General features: G+C 41.0%; 1 long non-coding RNA gene across 1 annotated transcript; it reads right to left on the bottom strand.

Annotated features, from left to right (window-relative positions):
- Nucleotides 1-2,706: 2,706 nt before the first annotated feature.
- On the bottom strand, nucleotides 2,707-4,419 carry LOC143138372 (uncharacterized). The gene is made up of 3 exons (XR_012990179.1): nucleotides 4,180-4,419; nucleotides 2,948-2,985; nucleotides 2,707-2,743 (listed from the first exon to the last, which is right to left on the bottom strand). It is a non-coding gene; the product is annotated as an uncharacterized LOC143138372 (long non-coding RNA).
- Nucleotides 4,420-8,331: the final 3,912 nt, after the last annotated feature.

The raw sequence follows: 8,331 nt of genomic DNA, 5'->3' as shown, positions 1-8,331 counted from the left end.
TGTTATTCCTTAAAATACAGGGGGCATAAGTAAGGAACCCCCTATGTTAAAATTCCATAGAGGCAGGCAGATTTTTATTTTTAAAGGCCAGTTATTGAATGGACTCAGGATACTATGCATCCTGATAAAGTTCCCTTGGCCTTTGTAATTAAAAGATAGATAGATAGCCCCACATCACATACCCTTCACCATACCTAGTAGGGGTGTAACGGTTCATGTATTCGTATTGAACCGAAACGGTACGGGCGTCACGGTTCGGTGCATGAATTTACACGGAGAATACACGGTATAAAAATACATAAAACTCGTGTGCGGATTAATTAATGTCATGCGCAATTACTGTTAAGTAGCGAGAGTTACGGGAGTTCTTTAGCGACACCTAACGCTAATCTGTAGCCTCGCCTTAGCTCTGAAGCTCTGATTGGCGCCTATGTTTTTTTTTGTCAGGTCGTCAGTCGAGTCCGTCAGTCATTAGCAGCACTAAGGTTAGACCCACAAGAGTTAGAGGATCCGCTGGTCTATTTAAGATCGCAAGTTTGAGAACTTCAGTTACAGTAACGTTAGTACAGGCGAAAGAGTGGTGGATAAGATGAAACTGTGTGTCAGCGTTGTTCAGCAGTTACTGGGTATGTGAGTGGAATAAATGCTACACATATTCGAAGCCATCACCCAGATGATGTAGGCTACCAATCACTGAAACGAGGGGAAAAAAACTTCCCCTGCGCTTCAGCAGCCTTTGGATACACATACAAATAGGGCCAAAACCTATGGCTTAAATTAAATGATTTCGTAATGACAGAAAGCTATGTAAATCGCATGGTAATTACCTTTATGTTGGGGTAACTTGTAACTTCTCACATGAGGAGCTGGTGTTAAGTGCATAGACAGTAAAATAAAGTGACAACGCTAACCAGGCTAATAAACAAACCATGCTAGTACGGTGAGTTAACGTCAAAGGGCAAAGTCACGTGACTTCTAGTTGTAGTCTGTTTATGAAATGAAAGGAGCAATTTTGTTTTTAAAAAAAAGGCAAAATAGTGTGATATTTTCACAGTTAGTAGGCTAGATTATTACTTTACACACAATGAAAAATATTGAGGCAAATTGTAGACCCTTCCATATACAACTAAACACAGATGTTGAAGGTCTTGCTTAAGTGGATTTTTAAAAATCATTTTTCTATGTAATTTGCACTTTCATAAATAAGAGATGCTGTAGGCCTATTTTCAGTTTTATAGCTGATTGTCTTAATTTGTTTACAAGTTACAGATGGAGTCTGGGTACTTATTGTACTGTTTAGCCTATATCTTACACACTTCAGGCTGTTGCAGATAGCTCAGGGAAGAGACTGTATGACACTAGGTGGTACAGCCTGAGACATGCACAATAAAAAAAATGCTTTCTGCATTTTTGTTTTGCTTTTCCCTCCATTGTACCGAACTCGTACCGAACCGTGATGTCCGAACCGAGGTATGAACCGAACCGTGACTTCTGTGTACCGTTACACCCCTAATACCTAGATATATCATGGTTTTATTTCAGTTAGGCTAATAGCTGGTTTGATTAGCATGCTACAGATTCTATTAATTGCAAAAGAAATGTTGACTGGTAAGTTATTCATGACTGCAGATGCTGACTTGCCTATTTCTCGATCCCTCGACCGCAGCAACGCTACTTCCTAGTTTACCTGGGTTACGAGAATGCCCTTTCACTCCTGTTACAATATGCTGTAATTTATAGCAGGTTATTCCACTGCTTGGTTGAATTTCCCATTGTCCTACGTAATTTAGAACGGCCATTAACCGTATGTTATCTGCACACCTATGAAGTAGATCCATTTTTTTGGCCGTATCACACTTGTATATTAATTCGCCGAACTCGTTGTGAAGTTTAAATGAACTGTCACGTTGCATCCGAGCTGTAAAATGCAGACGTTCAGAACATTGCAACATTGTAGCATATGACGGTGGTGGCTTTTAGCTAGATGGATGACATCAAAACATGTTTGAGTTTCTATTAACTGATATTCATACCAGCTGCTTTGTACAAGAGCCAGCCTCCTGTGATTGTTTTCAATTTAGGAAAGGCACTTTCAAATAAGGTGGAGACCTAAAAAATAGGAGCGTACATTATGGATTGAATTGCGATAGACAAGGTCCATTTCCTGATGAGGGACTTTCGTAGAAATAAAAATCTTACCTCTGAGTGAGCCATGTCATCACCCATTAAGAGTGTTCTTTTACCAAGACCTGCCTGCATATGTTGTAGGTCTTGCTCGGCTGAGGGGGTCATGTCAGAGTTTTTGCGTAAAAGAAATACAGAAAAGTTAAAAGGCCTCCAGACTTTGGCCACCTTTGGTGACTTTGTGAATGCCATGACAGCGCGGTTAGGTCTCCGTTTGAAAAATCCTGGGAAAGACCTGTAAACAATGTTGAGTAAATAAATAATATTCTATTTTACTGTATTTATTCTTTACTGCAAATCAGTAAGAACACAGATGTGATGTTTTGGAAATATTACAATAATACAGTTTTATACACAGAAGTCAAGTCAATAGTTTCAGTCAAACAAGATTACAAATGTTGCACCTGCTCAACTCATGGTCCAGGCTTGGGCGCTGGCCTGAACACTGACCCTGACCCTGACTGCTGTCTGTCTGAGGTTTTCCCAATGATGTGTTCAGTATTGCTATGATGTTTTGTATAGCTGCTGTAGCAGTGGCATCAGCAGGGGTAGAATCCTGCTAAAAGGTTAAGTTGGATGTGTAACAACCATGTTTACATTACACAGACACAACAGTAAACTTAATTGATTGACTTATTTACAGGCGCCACTACCTGCCTCATGCAACAGAAACGTTTTAAAAGTGCCTATAAAGGCCTAAACGTTAAAAAAAATGTGTTACATTAGCTATGTTTTGATGATGCTTTGGTAGACCAAGCCTTACCTGGGACTGCATCACTAAGGGTCCTGTTGAGGTACTCCCTGTAAAGAATATGATAATTAGCATAAGTAATGTTAGTCAGTTTATCAAAAATGTTCTGGCATGCCAGTGAGCCTCCCGATTCCAAATGACAAATGTCCATGGTTCTTGAAAAAAAAAAACTGTAATCTACAGCACACATACCCATAGCCCTGCAAGTTAGCCTGTTAACAGAGTGACACAGATATGGATAACGTAAAAATACCTTTGCTAGCTAGATGGTAGCAAGTTGGCTACTAGTACGCGTTTATACAGTCTGTTTATGGGGTAAAAGCTAAACTTATGTATCTACTAGCATAGCGGAATCTTACTTTAACGTTACCATTATTATTTCATGAGTTCGTCTTGTTCTTCAAGCTAACAAGTTCCTGCTAGAGAAAGTCTGTCTCTCCCGCTCTCACACAGGCGCGTGCACGCACACACTTAAGTTCTCTGCCCCAAGCTGGCAGTGTCCATCAAGAATCTTTGGTGTCCATGGTTCTCAAACGCACGCGCACGCACACACACACACACACACACACATACCCATAGCTACGAAGGAGTATTAACCAAAGATTCTAAAGCGGAGCGTAGCGCTCTAGAATCTTTGGTATTAACGTTAACTTTAGGGCCACATATGAAATAAATATTTTTGCCATGTCCACTCTGCAGTCGAAATTTAATCTCGACATTTTGTCTTTCTTATTCTTGACATTCAAAACTATTTAGTATAGCACTAACCTAGTTGTTGTTAAACCCAATTCTCAAGTAACAATTTCACCCGGCTAATGTTACTAGTACACAAGGAATTTTGTTGATTTGTCATCCAACGTTAGCAGCTTCTAATTTAACGTTAGCATCTAGAGTCTGACTGTCCGGATTCGGTGGCAGCTAACTTTGGAGATTACAGTCGAGTTTAATCTCTAATCATGGCAAAAAAAAAATACCCCCTTCGTGTGTGGTCCTAATACTCCGTCGTACATGTAAGTTAGGCTAATAGAGTGACGCAGATATAAATAATGTGAAAATATGTTTGTTAGCAAGTGCTAGATGGATAACGTTAACAAGTTAGCTACTAGTAAGCGTTTTATAACGTTACAGTCTGTTTATGAGGTAAAAGATAAACTTACGTAGCTACTAGCAGAGCTGAGTCTTACTTTTCCATTAACACAACAAATCAGCAAAAGGTCTAGACAACAAATACGGCCAATACTTACACTTTTTTGAGTTCGTTGTTCTTAAGTTACCGCTCACTTCACGAGTCCACCAGAGCACTGTACTGATGCGACATCAAAACCGCCAAAACAAGAGCAGTCTCGAGGCAAGTTGTAGTTCAGCTGTCAGTCAAAACGCATCAGCCAATAGGAATGCACCCCAGAGAAACCAACCCACATGTGAACTTTGAACTTTGTGCCAAACGAAAAGACAGGCAGCGCAAACGCGAGAGACAGAATCGCAACTGTAAAGCCAGCAAACAAACGAATGTTGTCACCAAAAGAGAAGTTATTCAAACAGTTAAAGACAATTTTATTTTGCAACTACACAAATAATTTGTTTGCGAGTTTTTATTTTTTTCTTTGACTTTATTTTTTTTTTTTTAATTTTGTATTCGATATTTTGATTCATTGATTTTTGTTTGAATTTGAAAAGTATTGTTTGAACATTTTGTCACATATTACACTCCATAGACAGCAGGCTAAGTAAAAGCGATGTTTCAAAGCTAAAGTTCATCAGAATCTTGGGATATGCCCGCTTGACAACGGGAGAGATAGAACTAACGACTGGCCTTTGGCCGTAGCATCCATTTAGAACTAGTAACGGCAGTTTGTCCTGTGAGTTGAGAAATTAGTTGATATGTGTCGGAAGAAATTAGTTCTACAAACAAGACAGTTTTAGCGATTAAAACGTTTTAAATTGTATCAGGAAATGAACACAACGCAAGTGGCAACAGTAGAATAAGCGGGATAATGGACTCCACGGTGGTCTGTTCACAGAAGTTAATGTACGAGGTTTAAACGGCCCTCCGCTTCGCGTCGGGGCTTCGTCAGGTTGTTCAATGATATATTGAGTCTAAAAATATGCAAGAACATTAGCAAATTACCAAAATGTTAATGTACCTTCTCTGAGTTTTCGTGGTGGCAAGTTCTGCACAATCCTTCATACCCACACACCGTTTCACTTGGTTTCACTGGGCGCCAAATCTAGACTGCATTTTTTGGTAGGAGTCTTCTGCACGCGAGTTTGTCACGTCCGACCATCATAGACCTCTGGAGTCTAACTTGATTTCTCTAACTTGCTAACAAGTCGCAAGTTAGCTCTGGGGTAGCAAAAATCAAATTGTGCCGCCTTCACGTACCATTGATTATAATATCTACTCGAAGGTTGAAGACAAAAGTGCGTTCAGGAAAACGTCTGCGTCTCCGATTTCGTCGTCTCCCTGCGCGAGAATTTAACAGGTGATCTCCTTATATGGGCATAGATGGTAGCTTTTTTGTAGGCGAACTTCAGAGGTCTGTCAGAGCATCGTCATGTGTGGTGGTCACATCACATGGTTAGGCCTACTGTTTGCAAATGTGAACTTGAAAATATGTGCAATTAAAACAAATAAGCTAATGAAAATCATTTGAGAATTGTTGTACAACAGCTAGAGCTCTTACAGATCAGACTAATTTATAAAACAAATAGGTCTGGATGAGCATTACATTAGTTCACTTAGAGAGCTCTCTGATGGATAAGCCTGAGTAAAATATGAGATATATAAATTGAGCAAGTCTCAGTATTGTATAAGCCTTTGCTGAGATCTCTTCAAAATCAAAGAAGGACTAAACTGAGATGACTAGAATGAGAACGGTTCAAGCTTGTGAAGAGATCTCTTTTACAGAACTGATGGAGCCTAATCTGAGATTTACCAAAAAAGATCTGAAATGAGAATTGCATGAGTTTACAGAGAGAGCTCTCTGGTGGATCAGCCTGAGTAAAATATGAGATGTATAAATTAGACAACACTGAGCATTATTTAAAATATTGATGAGATCTCATTTGTATATTAAAGGGAGTCTACACTGAGATAACTTAACTCTTTTGCTCCAGAGACAAACCTGAGAAGCGGGAGACAAAAGCAATAATCTCATTTTTATATCACTGTGATCTCATTATTGTCTAGGAGAAACAATTGAGAAAGAGAGGAGCTCTCATTTTAACATTTTCTTTCCTCTGGGTATGGGAATTCAGCTAACGTTAACGCATGCTCAACATGTATGGGAATTAAGCTAACGCATGCTCAACATGTTTGGAATTTAGCTAACGCTAACGCATGCTCAACATGTTTGGAATTCAGCTAACGCTAACGCATGCTCAACACGTATGGAATTCAGCTAACACTAACGCATGCTCAACATGTATGAGAATTCAGCTAACGCTAACGCATGCTCAACATGTATGGGAATTCAGCTAACGCTAACGCATACTCGACACGTATGGGAATTCAGCTGCTAACGCTAACACATGCTCAACATGTATGGGAATTCTGCTAACGCTAACGCATGCTCGACACGTATGGGAATTCAGCTGCTAACGCTAACACATGCTCAACATGTATGGAAATTCAGCTAACACTAATGTATGCTCAACATGTACTGTATGTTTTCTCAGTTAGCCTTTTAAAATGACATCAGATTAGTAAACAGGATGTGCCTTTGGAACATTGGATGAATGGTTGCTGATAATGGGCAATGTAGATATTGCGTTAAAGATCAGCCATTTCTTTCTACAACAGTTATTTACAACATTAATGATGAAAACAAGGACATTTTCTAAGTGACTCCAAACTGTTATGACGTAACGGAATGAGATGAAGCAGGAGAGATGGGGATGAGAAAGAGAGGAAAGAGAGAAAGAGGGAGGGACAGAGACAGAGAGAGCGAGGGAGAGAGAGAGACAGGGAGAGGGAGAGAGGGAGGAAGAGAGAGAGAGACAGACAGAGAGAGGGAGGGAGGGAGAGAGGGAGAGAGAGGGAGGGAGAGAGAGAGGGAGGGAGAGAGGGAGGAAGAGAGAGAGACAGACAGAGAGAGGGAGGAAGAGAGAGAGAGACAGAGAGAGGGAGAGAGAGAGAGAGACAGACAGAGAGAGGGAGAGAGAGAGGGAGGGAGGGAGGGAGGGAGAAAGAAACACAGAGAGGCTGAGGGGGAAGGAGAGAAGCACAGTGGGCATTGCCATGGTAACCGCATCTTCTGCGATCTCTGCACTCACTTCCGGTGTCTGACAAGCTGCACACACACACACACACACACACACAGACACACGCACACACACACACACACACACACACACACACAAACACACCACACACATACATACACACACACACACAAACACACCACACACATACACACACACACACACATACTGTAGAAACACACAGACACACACACATTCCAACACTAGTGATTTGGTAGTCATTTTGCTGGGCTTCAATGATACATGAGGACATTAAAAAGTAATAATGTTTTGAAGGTCCATACACCCACACACACGTTTTCTCTGACTTACAAAAAACACACAAGTATACACAAACATATTCCATGACACACACAAACACACACACACTCACACACATACAGTTTACCTTGACCCTTTATCTGACACCTCGAAAACACACCAATTCTCTACATTGTTCTCTTGTGTGGGCAACACACACACACACATGCACACACACAGACACACACACAGTCACTGTCACACTCTTAAGTAGGTATGAGTCACCAACACAAGCCCATTATGTGTGTGTTTGAGTGTGTGTGCATGTGTGTGTGTGTCAGGGAAAGAGCTCATTCAGAGCCAGCAGCACTCTGTGCCTATGCGCCCTGCTGTCCCCGACTGCCTCTGGCTCTGATCTGGCTCCGATCTGGCCCGGGCTCAGCGCTCAGAGCTCAGCGGCCGTGTGTGTGGATGAGCTCTCAGCCGAGAGCTCATCCACAACACTATATGGGATTAGAATGCTGCCAGACGCAGGGTTCCAAAAGTGATGATGCAATAATCAACTCAAGTGAGTGGAACAATGACTATAGATTCTATAGAACTCTACTGAATGGAGCCACACAGAGCCCTAGAGAGAAGACTCTGGACCCACAATGTCCTCATTCACGGGAATGGAATGCCAAATCAGAATCAGAATGAGAATTCTTTAGTAGTAGGCTAGTACAAGGATATCATTCTGGAATGACTTGGGAAAAAAGGTTATGTTTATGGGACTGGATTCATCACAGGACATCCACACATATTCCTTCTTGTATCATATTCTCCACAGCAAACATTATGAAACAACCATACCATTACTCTGCAGTGCTGTCCAATGTGATTTTTGTGTGTGT

This window comes from Alosa pseudoharengus, unplaced genomic scaffold (genome assembly GCF_046254945.1).
Source record: "Alosa pseudoharengus isolate Yale_2024_CS ecotype anadromous, Long Island Sound unplaced genomic scaffold, YU_APseudo_1.1 YU_APseudo_1.1_scf_21, whole genome shotgun sequence".
NCBI lineage: Eukaryota > Metazoa > Chordata > Actinopteri > Clupeiformes > Clupeidae > Alosa > Alosa pseudoharengus.
Note: the sequence above shows the minus strand (reverse complement) of the source record. Positions and strands in the feature narration are given on the sequence as shown.